This window comes from Herpailurus yagouaroundi, unplaced genomic scaffold (genome assembly GCF_014898765.1).
Source record: "Herpailurus yagouaroundi ecotype Mexico unplaced genomic scaffold, PumYag 201, whole genome shotgun sequence".
In the NCBI taxonomy this organism is placed as follows: Eukaryota; Metazoa; Chordata; class Mammalia; order Carnivora; family Felidae; genus Herpailurus; species Herpailurus yagouaroundi.
The window spans coordinates 1894895-1918971 of record NW_024412432.1 but is presented as its reverse complement, the minus strand read 5'-3'; positions in this window follow the sequence as shown (position 1 = coordinate 1918971).

Below are 24077 nucleotides of genomic sequence, written 5' to 3'. Positions count from 1 at the left end.
TTCCTTCCTTCCTTCCTTCCTTCCTTCCTTCCTTCCTTCCTTCCTTCCGAATGGTAAGACCAGCCAGAGTTCCTTGTTGGGCATTGAAGTCACACAACACAGCAAAAGATTTGGTGAAAAATTATCCTTTCCTTGATGAGATAGCCTGGTGTAGGGAAAAGAATATGGATTCTGGAGGCAGGAAAACCTGAGTTCGAATCCCACTTCTCCTACGAACTAATGGTGTGATCTTGGACAAAACATTCATCTCTCTGAGCCTCAGTTTCCCCACCAGGAAAACCAATCTTATAATGGCCATCTTACATGGCTCTAAAGCTTAGAGAGAATATATGTTTAATCTGCCTGGCACATACTACGTCCTCAATAAATGGTAGCTACTATTAACATATCATCATTTGTGCTGCATTAGTCAGGATTCATAGTCACAGTGACGTCAACCTTTTCACAATAAGACATAAGCAAAAGGGACTTCACTGGTTTATCTAACTGTAAAGTCTAGAATTTCAAGCACGACTTAATCTAAATGCTCAAACTGATTTTCATGAGAACTCAGTCTTTCTTTTTCTCCACCTCTTAGGCTGCTTCCCTTTGAGCTGGCTTCATTCAAGTGAGAGCAAAGATAGACATCAATAGATCCACATTTATATTCTAACAGTTGAACAACCTTGGGAGAAAAAGGACATGTTTTCCAATTGCTTAGCATATTCGCATATTATTTTTTTAAAAAATATTTTGTTAACATTTATTTATTTTTGAGACAGAGCGTAAGCAGGGGAGGGGCAGAGAGAGAGGGAGACACAGAATCCGAGGTAGGCTTCAGGCTCCGAGCTGTTAGCACAGAGCCCGACAAGGAGCGTGAACTCAAAAATCACTATTTCATGATCTAGGCCGAGGTCAGATGCTTAACTGACTGAGCCACCCAGGCACCTCACATATTATTCTAATGTGAATGATTTAGGTATATTATCTTCCTACCTCTACTCCAATTATTGTGTCCAGAATATTTGACTATGTTTGTCATTCTGTGGTCGTGTGTCTGACCTTGCATCCAGGGACTGGTAAACTCACGTGAACCAGAAGGAGGCTTGGGGGGATAATCCTAAGGAGAACTGGGTTGGGTGTCATTATCAGAAGAAGGGATAATAGATATTGGGCAGGCACAAACAAAAGACTCCTATTACAAGGGCATGGTGTCAGTGGATTCTCTAATTGCATGATTGACAGCCTTGGAAAATTACTGTTCCACAGAGCGTTGCCATTAATTGCTGTTTGTAAATTTTCTGATTCTCTAGTTTTTCAGAAATGCAAATGAGTGAGCAAATTAACAAGTACTTCTTAACGGATATGTAGGATTATAATTTGAAAGTGGACAACATCCTAAATCTCCATGTGAATGATCATGTTGCAGTTTTGTTTTGTTTTTAAGTAAGCTCTATGCCCAACAAAGGACTTGAACTCATGACCCCAAGATCAAGAGTTGTATGCGCTACCAACTAAGTCAGTCAGGTGCCTCCATGCTGGAGTTTTAAAAGCAATTGGAATGGACTTCTAGAAAATGTTTTTCAGTTCTTACAATCAATGTGGAGGGAACCTGGACACCCCAGGCCCCCAACCTGCTTTAGGCATATTGCCCCAGGACATATACCATTCCTTCTGTATAATTGAGCACCTTTGAAAGTGGAAGTTCCTATCATGCTAGAAGGTTCTCCTGCCATCACAGAACACTGGGTTTGATTTGCTCCACTTCCACAATGATTGAATAGCATAACTCAATGACATAGAGACACAAACCCTTACTGAAGGGCACAATAAGTACACAAACGACTGATGCAAGACAGAATATGAATGCTACTGAAAATATATAAAGGGCTCTGGGGGATTCAGAAAAGGATAAATGTTTTGGGAGCTTAAAACCACTTCATGAAGGATAGGAAATTGAGATGGACTTTGAAGGGAGTGGTCATGTTTGGCAGAAGCTCTTCTTGGCAGAAGGAACCTGAGCAGATGTCATGAAGGGTTGTTTCCTGTTGGTCTCTGCCTATAAATACAGATGCTATCAATTAGGAATGCCTGGGAGTGCTGGAGGGTACATAGCATGCCTGTGGGGCAGTGAGGTGTGGGGTGGAGTGGGGGAGGGAGAGAGAAAGAGGGCAAGCAGACCTGGGGTTATGCCATTATTGGGGCTGAGGGGTTGGTGTCTAGGATTTTGCACGTTCATTGGTGAATTTAAAACATAAGAGTGGAATTAAGCCATGGGAAGGGAAGAGTGGGGTCCCTTAAGTGATCTCCTATTTAGTTCATCCAAGGCTTCCTAAACAGGGAACCTCACAGGTGGGGGCAGCCTGTCTCCTTATCTGCTTGTTTCACTAGTAGCTGTGTCACACAGCTGGCAATACCTTTATTTGAGATGTGGTCTTTAAAATGGGTGCCTTGGCAATCAAATCTTAATGTCAGCTGCTTACACTCCAAGGGTTCAAGCCTCCAGAGGAGTTCTTCTTTCACAGCCCCAAATAAGAACAAGTGGATTTCAAAGAGTGCTGTTGAGCTCACAAAATGCCCTCACAAGCATTTTCTATGAATCTAAGAGCAAGGTCTCCCAACCAGTAGACACACTCTCTCTAACTGCTTGCTTTGGATCTAGGGTTGTGGTTCAGAGGTGTGACCTGCCTTATAATGAATTCATTTCTCTGCCCCTAAAACTGGCCTTCCTGCTCTCCAACCTTTCCTTGAGCTCTATGTAGAGGCTTTGCAGCTTGATCTGGGAGTCAGATCTCACCACTGCAAGTTTCAGAATCTCAGCACTGCTAGCACATCAACATTATATGTGAATGGATTAGAATTCATTAGGAAAGGCAGAAAAGACTAAACTCTCTCCTTCTCCAAGCAGATGGGAACCCAGTGTCCAGCAAGGCTCTATCTGAGAGATGACTCTCTCAGAATCATACAGACAGGAATTTTCAACAGCCACTTAAATTGCTTCCTTCACCCCATATTTTTATCATGGCCTGTTAATTTATGCTCTGGAAAGCCTTTTAAAGATTAAAACACTTTTTTTTTTTTTTTTGAATTTTACTTGGCTTCTGTTCTGTGTTATAATTTAGCTGAAAGGCAGGCCAGAGAGCAGGCTGTTTTGAAGGTCTAAGATTGGAACCAGGGTTCTGGGCTGCTGGATTTTAATTTATACCACAGCATGGCTGCCTGTTTCTGGCTTTGCTCAGCTTACTTTTGCTTTTTTGGTGGCCACCTCTCCATTCCTGAAAAGAGCTCCTATTCTGGAAACAAACTCACTTACAGAACAGGGAAACTTTCTTGCTCTCAGTTTCCTCTTTCTTTTTTTTTTTTTTTTTTTAATTTTTTTTTTCAACATTTATTTATTTTTGGGACAGAGAGAGACAGAGCATGAACGGGGGAGGGGCAGAGAGAGAGGGAGACACAGAACTGGAAACAGGCTCCAGGCTCTGAGCCATCAGCCCAGAGCCCGATGCGGGGCTCGAACTCACGGACCGCGAGATCGTGACCTGGCTGAAGTCGGACGCTTAACTGACTGCGCCACCCAGGCGTCCCTCAGTTTCCTCTTTCAAAGACACTGAGTTTGGTTCACATCTCTTGGATGGTACAAAGATGAGTTCCAGAAGAGAAAAAAAAAAAAATCCCCGCCAGGTCAGTGGGTGATTCAGGGCCCATGAGAGTCTTCCCTGGGGATCATGTCTTGACATTGGTCGTTAGCAAGTATCGTCTCTTCTTTCCTTCACTAGCCAGGCTTTGGCTCTAAGAGGCATTTCCCTTGGCAGTATTAACATGAGGGGGAGATACTCATGGGACAGGGGAGGTGTTTATCTCTCGCTATCTAGATTTAACTGGAAGGGAGCAGTGGAGGCTGTCTGGCATCTCAGGGAGTGTCTGAATTCATAGACCCCATTGCCACCCAAAAGGGGGAGAACTGGTTTTAGAATTGACATTGTTGGCATGCCATTTGTGACTGTGCCAACCTAAACACCTTTCATATAGAAACCCAAAACATTCTACCCGTGAAAGCCACCAACCTAAATAAGAAGGATTAGAGACCTCCTGATATTTGGAGATGTTTAAAAAGAGAGAAGTGAAAGCGGTATGCTCAGTGGGTGTTGGCCCCCAAAAGCTGTAGCCACAATAAGGTGCCAGGGTGACAGGATTACACCAGGAAGAGAAAAATATCTGTACCCACAGCTTGGGTGGGAGAACTGTCAAAGGTAAAGAGGAAGTCTGTGATTGGAGGAGTCTTAGCCAAGTGGGGAGTCTGAAATAAATAGCTTTGCTTGGTGGTTCTTTATATCTCCTGTTGGCAGAGTTTGGGAGTGGGGTGAGCGAGCTGGGCTGTGTGAGGAAGGAAAATCACCACAGATTGCTCTTGGCTGCTTTGTCAGTGGCCACCTGTGAGTAGAGGGTCTTCCCTGGGAGAGGTTCCATTTGATCCACTAGGAAATTTCTGCAAGAGTTGTTAGAAGGAAAGATTATCAAGAAGGAAATCAAGAATACAGGATGCCAGTTTTCCTTTTATTTTTGCTTTCTGTGTGTGTGTGTGTGTGTGTGTGTGTGAGAGAGAGAGAGAGAGAGAGAGAGAGAGATGCATGGATTCCTCTTCAGCTAGTGAAGAACTGTGATGGTTTTTCCCTGCCTTGCTCATGGGGGCACACACTAAGGTCATGAAGTGTCAGGCAGCTTACTAAAGTCCTTGGTGAGCTCCTGGGGTAAACTGTACTCTGGATTCAAAGGCAAGAACGCACACCTTGTGGGGCAAAGTGAACTTATCACTGTATTAACAGTGTGGAGAACAGTTCAGATCCTTTCCTAGACCTCATTCCATCTGATTCCACAATACTTCCTGGGGTGGACAAGGTAGGCATTCTCCCCATCTATGGCACCAAGGTGCCATAGTTTGGGTCTCCAGCCAAGGGTATGTGTACCCCTTGGCAGAATCCTGTTCTCACCTCCTTTATAGCTTATGAGCTCATGAAACAGCTTTGCTGGGGAATTGGAGCTACTTGAAAGGTAGCATCTCGATTAGCAGTTGTGATTCCGTGGCCTGAAGGTATGTAACTGACTTGCCACCTCTCAGGGAAGGGCAAGCTCAACAAACACAAAGCGTTGGGTTAAGGTGTGCTGGCTTTAAGGGAACAAACTCCACACCTATAACTCTCACTGGGGTCAGGCAGCCCTTCTCAGCTCTCCTGCCATGTGACTCCTTACTCAGCCCTGATATCTTGGGATCTGGAAAGAGTAGAGCCCAAAGCAGACAAGAACTCTCTGTCCGAATGGCAAAGGATGCAGGATTTTTTAAAAAAATGTTTATTTATTTTCAAGAGAAAGTGAGTGGAGGAGGGGCAGAGAGAGGGGGGTACAAAGAATCTGAAGCAGGTCCTGTGCTGGCAGCAGAGAGTCCGAGGTAGGGATCCAACTCATGAACCCGTGAGATCATGACCTGAGCGAAAGTCAGATGTTTGACCGCTTAACTGACTGAGTCATCCAGGCACCCCAAGGGTGCAGGATTTTTAAGTAAAAGTGTGGAGTATCACATGGTGGTAGGTGCTGCGAAGAGGAATAATAGCAGGAAAGTGGGAGGAGGGACAGGAAGAGCAGGAGTTGCATTTTGGAGCAGAGTGGCCAGAGAGGTGCTGCCAAGGGGATGCCATGTGGTAAAGTCATGGAGACTGCAAGGGATGAACCGGGAAAGTACCTGGGGTAGAACATTCCAGCAGAGGGAACAGCAAGGAGGTCACATTGCTGGGATCGAGGGGGGGGGGGGGCTATGGAGGCAGAGTGGGGCAGTGATGCCCATTGTTCAGGGCCCAAGGGCCATCTGAGAGGAGTCTGGCTTTTCCTTTCAGTGAAATGGGAACCTGTTAAGCATTTGACCAGTGGAGTCCTGTGCTTTATAATCACTGGCTGGTGTTGAGAAGAGACACAAGAGAGGCAAGGGCAGAAACAGGAAGACAGTCTGGGAGCCAGGGCACTAATCAAAGGAGAGATCACAGTGACTGGGTTCTGATAGACTTGATGGGTTTTGTGTCGGGTGTGAGGGAAAGCAGAAGTCAAGATGAACCTAAAATCTCCCCAGAGAATATAAGATGGTTGCCATGAACTAAGTCTGTGGAAGGACAGGTTATTTTGGGAGACTCTCTGAATGCCCTTTGGACATGTTAAGTGTGAGAAGCCTTTTAAAAACCCAAGTAGGAATGTCCAAAAGGGCCAGTGGATATACATGATTGGAGACTGGGGGCAAGGCTCAGGCTGGAGATGTACCAGGGCCAGCCTGTAGCATATGGATGTCATCAAGAGAAGAGCTGTGCACCTCCAGCATTGAGAAGTCACAGAGAAGAGGGGGACCTTGGGGAACATTTTCTGCTATTTTGGAAATGAGTTTGTCAAGACAGAGCTATAGTGAAGTAGCTACTGACAACTTTACTTCTAATCACCTGCCTGTAGATGAGGTTCCTTTTAGCCTGGGTCTTTGTGGGTGACATTGGCCTGTGCCTTTTCATTCTGTTGGGGCGGCATGGACCTGATGCTTCGAAGAGCCAGAGAAGGACTCTGGACACCTGAGACCTGCACAGAGCATCTCAGGCAGGGGCAGGTGAGGCACGCAGCCAGGTGGGGGTGTGACTCTCTTCTCCCCTTAACCTGCTGCAGAGCACCTCCCTCCAGCAGCATCTTGAACTTTCCAAGCCTGGGTTCCTCATTGGTAAAGTAGAGACAATAATGGTACGTGAGTCATAGGATTATTTCAAGGAGTAAATAACGATGAAGGTTAAAACCACTTAGTTGAGTGTCTGAACATAGTAAGCTTCAATAAGCATTAGCTACTATTGTTTTTATGTAATATTACCTTTCTTTAAGAGTACTTTGAGATTTGAAGTGAAAATTGGCAAAAAGGAGAAAAGTACCATTGACAATCAGGAGTTTGAGATACATTTAAATGTAAATTGGACCATATTTTACTAACTCTTAAAGACTAAAGCTCTTGAATATTCATGTAAATTAACTATTTACTAAAATCTATGTTTGGGAAACCTGGATGGCTCAGTCAGTTAAACATCTGACTCTTGGTTTTGGCGTGGGTGATGATTTCAATGTTGTGAGATCCATCCCCATGTTGGGCTTTGTGCTGAGTCTCTCTCTCCCTCTAATCTTTCCTCTACCCCCTCTCATGGGCATGTATGCTCTCTCTCTCTATCTAAAAATCAAATCAAATCAAATCACATCAAATCAAATCAAATCTGTGTAAACTAAAGGGGGAAAATTTAGGTGCTCCAATATTTCTCCAGTATTTACTTCAGTTAAATAAAATTCTATTTGAAAAGCAGCTGACAATGTTTACTTTATCTAAGGAGACACTGAGATTTCAAGAGTTAAGTAATAAAAGTCATCATTTCCCTTTTTCAGTGTGACTGAGTCTAGAGTCTGCCTTCGTTCTCACTGCCTCTGGGTCATTGGTTTCTTTACACTCCCCTCATTCTTCCCTCTTTCTCTTACAAAACTGTGAGCTTCTTGGGAGCATGGTCATCTACACCAGGTAGATGTCAGGTGTCATTCACCCATGGACCCTCAGTTCATAGAGAGTACTCAGGACATGTTTGTTTGAAAAAAAAGTTATTGGTGACTGATTGAGTAACTGATTGACTGGATGAATGAATGAATGCATGAATGAAGCTCAGTGCTTTCCATTAAGCTCTCTGTGAGAGAATAGTGTGAGTGGAAAAGAAAGGTGTTCACATAGATGAATTAAAATATAGTGTGTGATTATTAGGGCAAACAACGTGTATAGGAAGGAGTTTTGAACTGTAAATCCAAAGGCCTTCCAGGGTGCATGTGGGCTGAGCTGGTTTTAAGGGAATCAAATTCAGATGCTCAAATTCCACATTGGCTGAAAAAATGGCTGCCTATCACCTTCTTCAACTCCCAATTCACCTGGCCGGAGAGAGGTATGGGCTCTTACTCATTATGAGTCTCTCCATGGGGTCTTGCACAGGGGTGTAAAAGTCTTTGGGGCAGTAAAATTATGACTCAACATATTGGTGTTGGCAAACCTTCTGTAACTGGACACCACTGACCTGCAGAGAACCTAGTGTCTTTGTGTTATAAGCTGAGTTCTCCAGAAGCAGAAGCTGAAACAGAGTTTGGGATGCCAGCTATTTATAGGAATCAACACCTGCCATAGGAGAGGGGAAGAAACAAGATTGGGCAGAAGAAGTCAAACTGAGATGCAGGCCTGACAAAGGCTTGACAACTCTTGGGGAGCTCTGGAGCAAGCACTACCAGATGGGTCCTCACTGGGCAGGAAAGGCACACAAGGCTGGCTTTCTTGAGGCTGAGGCCAGCCCTGAAGGAGCTGACAGTTGCAGGCCATCTGCTGGCTCACTTCCCACACTTGGGCAGCCAGGGTTTCCTTGGAGAGGATCTTCATGGTGCATAGTTATGTCTACCACACTTTTGCTGTGTTGTATGCAGTTCTGCTAAGGGTGAAATGTGGTGCTCAGAAAGGAAGTATTTGGGCCTGTGAATTTAGATGTTTTGTAGAGTGAGGCAGTGGGAGTGATGAGGATTTCTGCTCAACAACTTCTCCTCTTCCATCCTCAAAATAACATCAAAGGATATATACCTCCTAAAGAAAGAGTCTCAAACATGAAGTAAAGGGGGCACCAATAAGCAATAACAAAGGCCTATTTCATCAAGATAATTCGTGACATGGTGCTGTGCCTTCTTGATTGGACAACGGGTCTATCATTTATTTGCCTATGTATTGATCTCTTGTTTCAGAATTCAAATTCAGAAGTAAGGTTGTTGGCTAGGGATGCATATTAACACATATATTTGAAATTGAAATCAGCATTTTTCTAACTGAAACTAAATCTGGTTTGGCTGCTTGGCTTGACAGTGTGGACTACTTTGCCAGACAGGTTGCATAGGAGACGTTTCCCTGAACAGAATCAGCTAAATCTGAAAATCCAAGCTTTTGAAGCAAATATATTTAAAGCATGCGATTTTATTAAAAATTGTTTTGGCTGGAGTTGGGGGATGGACAATGAGGAATAGTACTCATAAAGTGTAGGAGTTCTTAATTAGGTTGATGAAAATGTTCTGGAATTAGATACTGATAATGATTGCATAACTTTGTGAAGACACTAAAACCCACTAAGTTGTGCACTTTAAAGGGATGAGTTTTATAATATGTGAATTATATTTCAATTTCAAAAGTAAAAAAAAATATTGTATTGGCAAAGTTGTATTGAAATAACAAGCATTTTAATTTTCCCAACCTTTTCAGTTTAAACAAGAAGGCTCTAAGTAAATGAGTAGCAGGTATAATTAGCAGTCATCTGAGAAGTTTGGGTACAGTCTTTTTGGTGTATTTCCCAGAATCAGGAAAGCAAATGACTAATGACTGCATAACAAATGTATTTTCAGCTCTTATGGTTTCTAATTCTTTTCTTTCAACAAAATTTAAGGATCAGACTGGTTTGTCAGGTGATAGGTCACTACTAACTTTAGAGATTGTCATGGAATTTTTGGCATCATAAAACTTCTCATTCATATCTTATTTTGGGGAGAACAATGTTTCTCAGAGTTTCCTCTCTAGAAATGTTTTTTTCCAATGTTACTTTTTAAATTTTATTATTTTATTATTTATTATTTTTTAGTGTGGAGCTTGATGCAGGGCTCTATCCTATGACCCTGAGATGACATGAACTGAAATCAAGAGTTGGATGCTCAACTGACTGAGCCAGCCCAGAAGTGCCTCAAGAAATATTAAATAGGAATAGAAGTGACTCTGAACCCTATCTCATTCTAGTAATAAATGTTTTTCAACCATGGATACATCTAATTGGATTAAAAAAAAGTGCCATTTAAATTCTTTAAGATGTGAATTTTTAATAAAATTTACCTTTGTGCTTAATGGTTATTTATAAATAATTATTGAAGTTATAAGTTGGTGTAGAAAAAAGCTGCTTAAAACTCACAGACTTATTTACAGTGATAATGAAATTAAAATTTCAATGTATTTACATTTTCTGTTCCAGAAAAGAATGGTACAATGATCACTTGTGAAAAAAAACATTCCAACATGAAAGTATACAACAATTGCTAAAATGTACAAAGAGTAAATAGAATGGAAATGTGAGTTCAAGTAGAAAATGGACCAATAAGTTGATAAAGAAGACTTTTCATGAGCGCACCTGACTGGCTCAGTCAGAAGAGTGTGAGATTTTTGATCTTGCCCAACTCCACATTGGGGATAGAGATTGGTTAAAAATAAATAAAGAAAATAAATAAATAATAAAAAAGAAGACTTTTCACGTATTTTTAAAACTGATAAAGTTTCGGAGTATAGAATTCCTCGGATACCTAGATCCCTTTGGCAACATTTAAAGAGCAATGTAATAATTTTATTTTAAAATGCTAATATTTACAATACTAAGGAAATGACATCCTCTGGAACTATTTAAACTTCCAGTAAAAGTTTTTTATGTCATCTTAAAACTGTGTGAGAGGGTGTATGGATATTCAAACCGCTTCTGGGGAGCACGCAAACCAAAAACTTAGGAGGCCACAGCTCTTGGGGGCCAGACAATGGGCAACTAGATCTGCTCAGATGGGTGGAGCTTTAAGAGGGAGTGATGTGTGAGATGGACCTAGACAGATGGCGTAAGGTGTCTGCCAGGCGGAGGAGGGCCCTTGGCAGCTGCCAGCCTGGAGAGGCTGATGTTTTATGGGCATGAAGCCAGCTCCTGACATTTTCACCAGTATGCCCATTACCATAACTTTGAGCCTCATGAATGTGAGAACTAATACCTTGGCCCTTTTATAGGGACCTGAGTGAAAGAAGAAGTTAAGTGATGGGTCCACAATTTAGCCTCCAGGAGACACTGCCATATGCTGGCAGATGCGCTAAGTATTATTCTCCACTTTCTCTGCCCGTTGGCCAAACTGCAGCACCTTTTCATTGTTCAGCTGTGCCCTGAATTAGCTTGGCTCCAACCTCATTCTTTCTCTTGCCCTCAAGTGCAATCTTAGGGTCCACAGTATATCAAAAGAGCAGCTACTCATCCTCAGCCTTCCACAACTCGGGGCGGCATTTTCCATCCCTGTGATCTGTGGGGTCAATCTGAGACTGGATTTGGACAATGGACAAGAATAAGCTCTCAAAGAGCAGGAGCAGAGCTTTGGCTTCCCCTGTCTTAGTGGGAAGAAAAACTTTGGTAAAGTGGGGGGGATGGGGTGGGGATGGGTCTTGGGTTGGAGAGTTTCCAATGAACTTGAAGAGAAACTCAGGCTTTTTTTACCCTCTGAGCTGAGTTCAGAAGTTTGTAGATGTCTTTGGGGGCGGGGAATTTGTGCTGCAGACCTCAAAATTGTATTTGTGTTGAATGGGGAACCACAAAGCAGGTATGATATTCTAACGAGTTCTCACACTTCTCGAAAATGCTACAATTAGAGCCTGTCCAGGGTGGCTCTCCTTGGGGAGGAAAGCAGCTTTGGGTCAGGGTCCACCCAGAGAAGAACCTCAGAGGCCCTTCTCACCCCCCCAACTCCCCTCAGCTTGGATTCTGCTTTTATGCATATTTATTTTAAAGTGTGTATACAGATGTGTGGGTTTTCTGGAAGGAATCTGAGAGGCGGGAAGCAAATGTGGCTGTGCAGAATGTTTTGAGCCGCAGCCATCGAGACCCAGAGGAAACGAGTTTACTTTTTCAAACTTGCCCAGATGGGCCGTGCGTGTGGGTTGTTAGCTCTGGCACCAGCTGCCAGGCTCTGTAAACACTGCATGGCCTCTCCCCCAGGACGTGTGTTGACTGTCATGCCTTACTGCCTAATTGGTTCTTGCTGAAGAGCTACGGGCTGCTTCTTTCTGGACTCCCTTGTTCTGTGGGGAAGCTTTGGGGGTGGTGATGGGCGTCAAGTTATTTGGTTCTGTCCCTTTGTTCATTTGTTCACTTCCCAGTGGACCCAACTTAACAGCTAAGAGGGACTTGCCTTCTCTTCAGAAGACCTTTGAAGCATCTGTCCTATGTGTCTTTTGGGATGGAAAGGCAAGTTGAATTTGCTGCTTTAAGTCAAGTCTCAGGCCATGGGAGGCTCATTACCCTCCAGCCATTTCCTCCAGCAACCCGTCCCCACAATCACGATTTTTGCCCCTTTCTGGGTTCCATTTTAAATTTTCCCTCTGGATGAGTGCGTTTTCTTTCTGCTCCTTTCATTCTAACTGCCCAGATACTGCTGTGCATAGGGGCGATACATATGCATGCTGAGTTAAGTCAGCATGGACGGATGCCAGGTGCCAGGCTCCACAACCAACAAATCACACCCTCTCCACAGCCTCGCTACAGCCCTTCAGAGACTTATGTCTATAAATTGCGCCATGACAGGTCGCCTGGAAACTTCCTTTGCTGCTGGCAGCTCCACACCCATGCATTTCCTTTTTCCTGTAAAAAAATCCATTCCCAGCTCCAGCTCAAGACAGAAGGTCGGTTATATTGACACCTACTGCACACAGACACTGTATTTCAGGAAAATATTTTCACCTTTGAAAATTTTCATGTTGGGTCCTTTCCCCTCCCCACCCGCTGCCTAACCCCTCAAACCCTTGCAGTAACAGTCAACATAGAGGCCTGTCTTACAGCTGCACACCCCACCCCCAAAAGGATGTGTATCTTGGGAAATTTTTCCAATGGTAGTGAGGGGCTCTGCAGAGATACCCATGAATTCTCCCTTCGATAGGGAGAGATGCCTGAGTTCTTTGGTGCATGGCAGGCAGGCTTTCTGCTTAGCTGATGATCTTGGGCAGGGTTTCTCTCTTCCCTGTCTGCCTTTCCTCATTTGTGAAATAGGAGACTAATAATTTCCCAGGAGGAAATATACATACAGGCACCTTGTAAGTTTCCAGTGTTGGGATGTTTTATGGGATGGTGCTCTCTCCTTTATGATGAAGCCAAGGGACGCTTTCCTGCTTTTCCACGGATGTCAATCTGTCTCCAGGAGCCTTGGGTTAAAATCAAATATATTAACTTAGGGAGGAGGTGCGGTGGACATTTGTTATTTTTGCTGTTCCCCATTCATACTAATAGCACCCCATTTCCTTTCCAGGAAATTACCTCATCCCCATTCTGTGCATTCCAGGGAATTAGCTCACCCGAGTTGGTAGACTGTCAATCACAGTGCCCCACTCTCCCCAGCCAGGAGGTGGGCTTGTTGTTCAAGTTGGGATGGCTGGATTCTCCCTGTTAGGTGTCAAATCTGGAGCAGTGTCACGAGTGAGGACATGTGTTGGAGCTGATACATGCACTCCCTCACCCAGCAGCCATGGTTCCTGTTCATTTTGGCTCTGAGAAAGACGAAAGTTAATGTTTCCTATTGGCCTGGTGCTAAATTAGCAGGAAGTAGAGTTCTTCTTACCTATCTGAATCGGTGAGCTGGGGGGAGCAAGTTAATCCTCAAATAGTGGTGGACTGAGGGAGAATATGAGTCAGAAATACTGGGAGAACTCTCAACAAATAATGGGATACTGGATTCTGGCATGGCCAAATATACACGCCTTTCTGCATTTGTGTCAAATAAGGAAGACAAGGCATGAATCTCTTCTTCCTATTCTTTCTTTTCCTCTTTTTCTTTTTTGTTTCTTTCTTTTAATGGACAAAGATGGACCTTTTTTGTTTGAGGCTACAGTTCTTTGTCTTAGTGTATCTATTTAGCTGAGGGAAGGGTCTCTGTTTATCTCTGGATGATCAGAGTTTGAGGGGTTCAGCTTCCATAACTGGAGTCTGAAAACCAAATTCGTCATTCTGAAGCAGGTTCTCTGGAATTGAAGCCAGTGCTGAAAGTATGTCAAACCAGTTGAACAAAACAAGCTGAAGGACCTAAGTCATGGCGTCTCTCTCTTTCTTCCATCACCTATGGCAGATGGCATAGTTTTCTTGCAGTCAGGCGTGAATCTTCCTTTGTTCCACCTGGGCTTTGGAGAGACACTTTTCTTTCAAAACAACTTTTCATTGCCTGAGCTCACTGGCAACCTTGATGTGAGCTGTACTTACCTCAGCAGAACTGCATGGGGCTTACAAACAATGTTAAAGTTCCAACAATGAAAAACTGTGGTAACCATATGAGATTTTCAGTGGAGAAAGCCACATTTGAGATGGGTCTCAAGGACCTGCAAGTCTGGACAACACAATCCCAGAGAAAAGATGGACCTTGTCTCATAACTTGGTCTGAGAACTTGGGTAATGAGTTATAAGTTGCACTTTTTCCTGTATGTGTGGAATAGTAAATAGCTTCTCTTTCTCAGAACTCCAGTAGCATAGTGGCTACTGGAATGGTTAGCAGCAAATTTTCACTATTCTTTCTGTTTTCTCTTTGTGTTAGTTAGAGTAATGATAGCTGCTGTAACAAATATCCCCAGATTCCAGTGACTTAATACTAGTTTGTTTCTTATTCACTCCGTGAAGTCCATGGCAGCTGTCCTCCAAAGTAGTGATTCCGAAATCATCGCGTGACTTTGCTGTCTGGGCCGAATGCTTCTAGTCATGTGAGCAGAAGAGAGAAGATAAAAGGAATACCAGATACTTGATCACTTCAACCAGAAGTGCTATCTCATTGGCCAAACTAGTCATGTAATCAACTTAACTATGAAGGAATAGGGGAAATAGGAAGGCGCATGTGGATATCAGTGAGCACTAATGCACTCTGAAAGGTCTGCAGTAAATGTCCCTCTCAACTCCTGGTGAAACTTCTCCTCTGCAATAAGTCTTTCAGGAACGGTTTGAAACCTACTCGATACTAAGGTACAAAAGTAACATGGCCTCTTCCTAAGGAATTTTATAATATTTTTTAAAAATTAAAAAAAAAATTATTTTAGAGAGAGAGAGCATGAGTAGGGGAGGGGAAGAGGGTGAGAGAGAGAATCTTAAGCAGCCTCCATGCCCAGTGCAGTGCTTGACATGGGGCTTGATCCTAAGACCCTGGGATCATGACCTGAGCTGAAATCAAGAGTCAGACGTTCAACTGAGTGAGCCACCCAGGTGCCTCAGAAATTTTGTATTTTAGGGAAGGCTAAACTTCTTAACCTGAAGGGATTAGGGAGAGGTCTTTTTCTAGCTTTACTGGTTGACATTGGAGTTTTCTTCATTTCCAGGCCCCTGAAATTTAGGCAAATGCATGTAAGGATGGCTTGCTGCACTGTACTCAACCCTTGCTCGAAGAGCCATCACTCTTAGAAGAAATCAACACAGAAGGAAGTTTCACTGGTGATACGTTGAATGAGAAAAAACTGCTAGGCACTCATTCTTTTGGGTCTAGAGCTTGTCTCATTTGCCTTTTAATTTTCTAGTCAGACTTATGCTTGGGGCTTTTCAGCTCACAAACAATGGGAGTGATTTCCATTGGGTGGTTCTGTCATCTGGTAGGTCACCCTGGAACTTTATTCTTTGTGCTCTGATTGAGAACAGAAATAAGCTTAAGAAAGAAAAAGGGCAACAAATCTTGACTCACAAGTATAATGTGAATCAGTAACAAAGCTCTACGTTTGGTGTGTGGGATAAAACATTGTTTTCTGTCCATCTATTTCCTGGTTCTAATTTCCAAGAACCAAGAAAAGAGCTTGAGAGAATGAGGAAGAAATAATAAAACCGTGGGGAAACTTGAGAGACATAATCAACGAGAGGCTGAATTCAGTATGAAAATATCAGATCGAGGTTACAAACGGAAGACCTGGAGGCCGGCTCCAGTCCCCATACATATTTTGATGGGCTTCTGGTTGGTTAGTCCACACAGCATTGGGTAGACAATCTGAATTAGTAGCCAGTATCTAAATACTTGGAGATTTCACGTAAAAAGGCAGATTTACGACTTCTTTTGAAAAATCAAAATTTGAAGCAACATTAGCAGAGCAGCAGAGCAATAATTGGTTTGAACTAGTGAGTGGTTATCCCGTTTGGATAGGACAGTGGCTGTCCCCTTGCAGTTGAGTGTGGTCTCACTACTCCTTATTGCACCCCCAACTCTAAGCCCAGTGTCTATCTTCTTTATCTACTACCTGCTTCTTCCTAGCAAGTCTCATTCATTCACGCCCCCTGCCTGGACACTGTGGGTATTCGCATGTCATGCCCTAAGGGGCTTTTATGCCTCAAACTCAAAGTTGCTGAAAGGCATTTAAGACAAGGAAAGACTGATCTAACAGATATTTAAATACAAAAGAAGAAAAGAGGAATAAAAACCTTGAAGGCTGTAAGAAAAACTCAGGGAGTCTCATTGCTTCCCAGATTTAGAGCTCCTTGATAGTCCTGTATTAGGATGATAAACTGGGACTCTTTCTATCTCAGCTGTGACTAAAGCCCAAAGGCCAAGGATAGAGGATACAGTAAGTGCCAGGTACCACCCTGTTGTAAGTGAGGGGTTGGACATGGTCTGTTCCAGGCTTGCAAAGGGGAAAACAATCAAATGGGGGTGGGGGGAATGGAGATGGAGTTTAGACAACTTTTTGAGGAGTTTTGCTGAGAAGTGGAGCAGAGTGAATTGGGGCAACAGTTGAAAAAGATGAGGTCAGCCTTTGTTTTTTAGGCTGAAAGATAGCCCAGTATTTGTTTATTGATTGGAATTATTTAATAGAAAAAGGAAACTGTTGAGCTAAGCCCTTGTTCGAGTATAGGTGTGTGGTCTCTGAGTCAGTGACAGAGAATGAAGTTGCACCTTAAGTTAGAAGCCCAGATGATCCATACATTAAAGTCAGAAAGAAGGTGGAGCATAAGAGGCAGGCGCAGTGACGTTGGTAGATTTAGACGTTAAAGTGTGGAATGCTCTTTGATAATTACAGCCTAGTCATCTTCTTTCCAGCTATTGATAATCCTAGTGAAATTTGATTAAATTTAATTTATTGGGTCTTATATTCATATAAGGTTGTGTAAGTTGTTCACTGCACATAGGGCACCTGGCTAAGAGGATGAAGTGAGACAAAAATTCAGTCCATGCTCTCTGCTCACAAGCAGTGGGAGCAGGAGTAAATCCCCTTGGAGTAGGGAGCATCTCTGTTTTCCAGTTTGCACAGAGCATCTGATGGGCTAGAAGAACTCTCTTTATTTCGTTCTCTGGTCGCATGATGTGAGTCAATCCTGTCTCAGAAATGGGTGTGAGATCCTTGAAGGAAGAGCCTGTCTCATGTTTGTTACCACCAACAGCACCCAGACCAGCATATGGTCCATGGGGCACTTCTATAATATTTAAATGGATATTCTATAACAAAGAAATCCATGCAGAATTTTTTAAAAAAATAAGGGGCGTGGGAATCTGCAGTGAAGACAGTCAGTCGGTGTCACAAAACAACCTTGAGAAAAGTAGCATTTACACCCTCCAGTCATGTATCACTGGGCTGAAAGGTGCCCACTGTGGTCGTCCTGCTGAGGCCTCTGCGTGGAACACCCCTCCTGGAAGTCTGCGGTGATGTCTCAGGGCACTTAGGTTCATAGGCAAAAGATGTTCCTCTGGCTAATCTGAGTACTCCAAAAGGGTTTATGTTACTCCCAAGAGTGAGGTTTAGGCCCTGGAGCAATCTGACTCAATATTTTCCTTTACCAGGAAGGTAGTGCCTGTAAGATTCGCTGCATCATTCTCACTCCTTAGCATATCCAGAGCTCTTTCATTGCATTTAAACTCCTCCCAGATTTCTCTCAAAACCATTCTAAGTTTTTTCATTTTTATTCTTCTCTCCAAGACAGAGCAAAACTGAAAAACAATAATCTATCTTTCATGTGGATAGAACTGTGGTGATAGTATCTCTCAGGGGTACTGGTGTGAGGTCGACTTCAGTTCTAATAGTTGTGTGGCCTTAGATGAGTAATTAAACCTCTCTGGGCCTCAGCTTCCTCATCCAAAAAAAAAAAAAAAAAAAAAAGGGAGGTGGTACCAGGACTTTTGTAACAATAAACAAAGTAAATATAGGTAAAGTACTTAGGGCTTGGTTCATTGGAAGTGCTCAGAAAATAGTGTCATTGTCACCATCATCACCTTGGTGCAAAATTCTAATTTTGATACATTGAGAATATCCTTGGTGCAAAATTCTAATCATAGTCAGACTGCACTCCCTCTTTCTGTCTTGCAAACTTTTACCTGTCCCCTCCCTCCAAATGCCACGTATATCTCTCATCATCTGACCTACCTTTCCCAGATAGACTTTCTCTCCAGAAGAATGTGAGAGCTCATTAACAAACCTTGCCAAAGATGGGCTTGGATCATGTTTAGCGCCCAAGACATCCCTGAGTACGATCCGAGTCCTCACATGTTCTAGGTGTAAGATTTTCTGCACGCAGTCTTGCCTGATGCTCACACTCAGAGCCCTAGAGACACAGAAGGATTAATTAAGGCCCAAGTTTGAGAGCCTGTGGTGCATCCTGCTTCCTGGAGGCAAGAGGGCAGCCAGAGCTCCTAGACACAGGCAGCTTTGTCTTGTTTGGAGACCAACGGGCACCCTCATTCTGGTCATTTTTATAATTCCTCTCAGTCTCTGTTCTCCATGCAGAGCTGACAGCCTCAACCAGAGTGCCCCAGGGAGGCAAAGGCCAACACTTGCCTTTGGAGAGAGCTGCATTCTCTCCGCAGGCCTTTGAACTTCCCGGGAGCATTGCTGTGGCCTGTAGATCTTATCTGAAATGTTTTCTTCAAGAGGCCCATTCCCTCACCCGCAGCAGCGGTGTGACACGGGCCACTCTCTCATCTGGTTCCCAGCAGCTGGAAATGTGAATGTTTGCCTCCCGGCCAGCACACACACAGACTGGGGCTGCCCCCCACATGTTCTTGGAGAACTGGCACTCAGGCCCCTTTTCTTGATGCTTTGTTAACACACACTTCAAATGAGTGGGCAGGGCTTGATCTTAATCAAGTGTCTCATTAATATCTGCCCTTGGCTTAGCTCCAATTCCCGAGTGCTGTGTGTGAGAGGCATTTGCATAAACACGCACATACCCTCACACATGTGGCCGTACCACCCACCGTCATAACATGAAGATCCCAAGCATATGATGAGCCTATTTTTTCAGCAGAGATGGTTTAAATAAATGGATAGAATAAATACTTCCTCTCCCAGCAGTACGTGCTCAAGGTCACCCAACAAGAAGGAAATGGGATAAAAGTTCCTGACTTGATAGTTAAGTCCAAGGCAAGCCCTATTCGCAACATGTCTTTTTTTCTTTTTGCTGTTTTTTAAACTCATGAGTGTAGATACAATGGATGAGTGTTCGCTTGGGATATATCTGGGTATTTGGACCCAGATTACCATGTCAAGTTCTTCTAGCCCATGAAGTAGATGGTTGCTCTGGCCTGTAGATCTCATCTGAAATGTTTTCTTCAAGAGGCCCACCAGAAGGACCTCATGGAGACACAGTTTGAGGTTAATGTAAGCTTCAGAGCCTGAAGTTAGGTTTTTCCATGCTGAGTTCCCACAGTTGCATGCTGTTTCTCTAATTTTGGTTGGCATGCATGGAAATTAATGGGGGCAGCGTTGGAGGTACGGGGTCCTTTTAAACCCAGTTCCTGAGCCTCATCTCCAGACATATCAATCCAGCAGGTCCAGGATGGGGCCAGGAATCTGTGCTTTGACAGCCTGCTCCCCATATTCTGATATGGCTGGTTCTCAAAGATGGAGACCCTTTGAGGGCACTCGTGGATGCTCCCGCCCCTGAACCCCTGAATCCCGCCCCTGGAGGCCCCCTGAACATGGGAACTTGGCTGCCACTTTGCCTTCCTCATTCTTGGCAGCCTTGGCACAGTCAGCATTGGGGACAGGCCCTGCCTGTCAAGGTGTGGACGCTTCCTGCAGAGACCCTTCCAGGGGATGCCAAGGCATATTCTGTCCTTTGTTTCATTTGAGTTTTCTCTGATAGGATGATGACAAGTGCCACAGAAATGTGTAGACCACAAGTTCTGAATCGAAACGAAAACGTCTTGAAGCTCAAATGAGATTTTCTGCAATTTTTTAAATTATTTTTTTAGAGTTTTTTGTTTGTTTGTTTGTTTGTTTGTTTTTTAAGTAGGCTCTATGCCCAGTGTGGGGCTTGAACTCACAACCCTGAGATCAAAAGTCACATGCTGTGCTGAATGAGCCAGCCAGGCACCTGAGATTTTCGTCAGTTTGAAGCCTAGAGACCTTTGTTGTTGCTATTGCATTAAAACAGTGCTATAAAACCAGGCATGGGGTGGGGAGGAGGCCACCTCTCTGATGGTTTTGTTGCCTCTGGTCATGTAATATTTATCAGGTACTAGTAACAGGCACGTATCCATCATGAACAGTTCATTATTCTGTCAGACCCATCCTAAGCAAAGTCCTCTTTCCTTTTTATAACAGTTTTTGTTTTTTTAAAAATGATTTTAAATTTTTATCAAAGTTATATATGTACATACTTCTGAAAGTTAAATAGCACCATAAGGCTTATAACAAAAAGAGTAATATCTCCTGGGAAATTTTTCCTTCTTTTCTTTGTGAATTTCCTGCCTTGTTCTTGAACTCCCTTGCATGTTGAATCCCCTGGGTTGATCCTCTAAATTCTTTATCTTTTCTCGTGTTCATCTCTTTATCTTTACCCTCATCTAAGGGATTCCTTTGTCTTTGTTATCCAATTCTCCATGGACATTTTTACTTAGCTACCATATTTTCTAATTTTCAAAATACTTTTCTTATTAATATTTACAGTATCCTGGTATTGCTTTATGGATGCAATATATTCTATTAGTTCTCTGAGGTTTGTGATTTCTGAAGTTTTTATTTAGCCCTTTAAATTGCTTTTGTTTCTTCCAAGGCCCTAAGAAGGACCCAATCTCTTGAATTGGGGCCAAAGAAGAGACCAACGCTTATTTTTTATTTTTATTGAAAAAAATTTTTTAATGTTTATTTATTTTTGAGAAAGAGCCCGAGCATGAGTGAGGGAGGGGCAGGGAGAGACAGAGACACAGAATCTGAAGCAGGATCCAGGCTGTCAGCACAGAGCCTGATGTAGGACTCAAACCCACAAACCGTGAGATCATGACCTCAGCCAAAGTTGGCTGCTTAACCAACTGAGCCACCCAGGCACCCCAAGAGACAGGTGCTTATATTCTGGTTTTGGGGCAAGAGGAAGCTGGAATGCAGACTTTTATTTAGAACTCCTGTTCAGTTCAGTTCAGTTCGGGACTGAGACTGCCCTGTGCCTGTGTCTTTGAGTTCAGGGGTTTTTGGTTCCATTGCTCTAGACCCATGCTGTCTAATACCATCATCCCCTGCTACATGTGGCCATGGAGCCACAGAAAAATGGCTGGTCAGAAGTGACATGTGCTGTGAGAGTAAAACACAAACATGAAAGACTTTATGAAAAAAACTAAAATATCTCATTACACATTTAAAAATACTGATTACATATTGAAATAATAACATATTGGGTTAAGTAAAATGTATTATTAAGATTAGCTCTACCTCTCTTAATGTGGCTGCTGGAAAATTTGAAATCACATCCGTGGCTTGCATTATATTCCTATTTCACAGAGCTGTTCTTCTGTGGTTGCAGGGATGGGACCCATGGCTACACTGTTACTGTTTCAGCCCCACATGTTAATGGGAGCCATTGCTTCCAGTTCCCAGTCCTTTCTGGACTATGCACAACAAATCACTTGCTTCTCCCCAGTGTAGGCTCTTGGTTTCAACGGCTTCTGCTTCCTCTGCTCTGTTTAGGTCAGTTATTCCCCATCGGCTTTCCACCTTAAAAAAGTTGATTGACATATCTCCTCTCCCATTCTTCTAGCATTTATGGGTTGGATATTTGTCTTTCCTGTCATTTTAGTAGGGTTTGGAAGGGAATGGCAATAAATACATACAATCAATCTGCCATTTGTAAGTTCTAATGGCCCCTTGACTTAAAATAAACCAGCAACTTTAAGGACCATGATAATTTCCCCTAAGATCTCTGTGCCAGCCAGCCCAGACTGCAATAATGAAATATCATAGACTGGGTGGGGGCTTAAACAATGAATTTATTTCGCATGGTTCTGCAGGCTGGAAGTCCCAGATCAAGGTGTTAGGTGATTTGGGTCCCTGGGAAGGAATCCCTTCATGGCTTGTAAACAGTTGTTTTCTCACTGGGTCCTCACATGGCAGAAAGAGAGAGAGGAAGCAACTCTCTGGTATCTTTTCTTATGAGGGCACCGATCCCATCATAAGGGACCTACCTCCATAACCTCATGTAAACCTAATTAGCTCTCAAAAGCCTTATTTCCGGGGCGCCTGGGTGGCTCAGTCGGTTAAGTGTCAGACTTCGGCTCAGGTCATGATCTCCCAGTTTGTGGTTCAAGCCCCGTGTCGGTCTCAGTGCTGACAGCTCAGAGCCTGGATCCTGCTTCAGATTCTGTGTCTCCCTCTCTCTCTGACCCTCCCCTGCTCATGCTCTGTCTCTCTCTGTCTCAAAAATAAATAAAAACATTAAAAAAAAAAAGACTTATTTCCAAATACCATCACACTGAGGGTTAAGGGCTTCAACATACAGATTTTTGAAGGGACATGAGTCAGTCTAAGCAGTCCTCATTCTGGCTCATGGTGCAAGATTTTAATCAAGAAAAGCTTCTAATTGCCCTTGACGCACATGTTGTTTGCTCCCTTTATCCCCAGGCACATGCTTGCCACCAGGATATTCACCTCAAAGTTTGTTTCATCTTTCTCATAGCAAAGCCTTGTTCCATCACCTTTAATATATTGCTGGAAGACTTTTATCCAGAAATTGATAAGACAATTATAAAATTTATTTGGACAAGCTAAGGACCAAGGACAGCCCAAAAAATCTTGAAAAAGAACCAAGTTAGTAGACTCATGCTACTTGACTTCCACACTATTAATTAGATTAGAGTGGTATTGATGACAGGCTGGACATGTAGATCCATGGGGCAGAATAGAGCATCCAGAGATAAATCCACAAATATATGACTAAATAGTTTTTGATATGAATGTTAAAGTGATTTAATGGGGAAAGGAAAATCTCTCCAAGGAATGGTACTGGAACAATGAGACTCATACATATATGAATATCCTATTATGTGTGTATCCTATTATGTGTGTCCTACTTTATGCAGAACAATCAATTTGACATAGATGTGATATCTCAATGTAATGTTTAAAACAATAAATCTACTAGAAGAAAACCTAGAGGGATATCTTCATGACTTCAGGCTAAGCAAAAATGCATTGGAAAGGATACAGAAAGCACAGATCATAAAAATAATGTAAGTTAGAAGGAGCATGAGGATACATTTTGGGGGCAACAGAAATGTTCTGTGTCTTGGTAAGCATTTTTCAAAACTGAATGGTACATGTAAGATCAGCACATCTACACTGTATAAGTCATGCTTTAAAAAAGGAAAATAGGGGCGCCTGGGTGGCTCAGTTGGTTAAGCGTCCGACTTCGGCTCAGGTCGTGATCTCGCAGACTGTAGGTTCGAGCCCCGCGTCAGGCTCTGTGCTGACAGCCCAGAGCCTGGAGCCTGCTTCAGATTCTGTGTCTCCCTCTTTCTCTGACCCTCCCCTGTTCATGCTCTCTCTCTCTCTCTCTGTCTCAAAAATAAATAAATGTTAAAAAATAAAATAAAAATAAAAAAGGAAAATAATTAAAATATAAAATGCTCTTAAAATTCACCTACTGGGTTCCATTTTATCAGAAGAACCTAAAGAAGTTACTCATCTTACTTCACCTATTTCCTTAATTTACACATTCTTCTAACTGGTGTAAATTGAAATATTTCTTAGTTTATTTGTTATGAAATTTCTTTCTCCAAAGATATATCTGTCTAGATAAGATGCTTGGCCTGCCTAACTGGTAACCTGGAACTAAAAACAGGAAAAGGAATTTCTTACAATGTCCCCCAAAACACTTGGATTGTTAACAGCTGAGTTACACATCTCTGCATATGCTCTCCTTTATGGCCAAGTTGCTCTTTTCAGAATTCTTATTCCATTGCATCAGCTGACAGTACGCTTTGACAAAGCATCTTTATTTATGTATCTGTATCACCCAGGAGGCTTTCAGCTGTATGTATTAAAAAATTCATCCTGG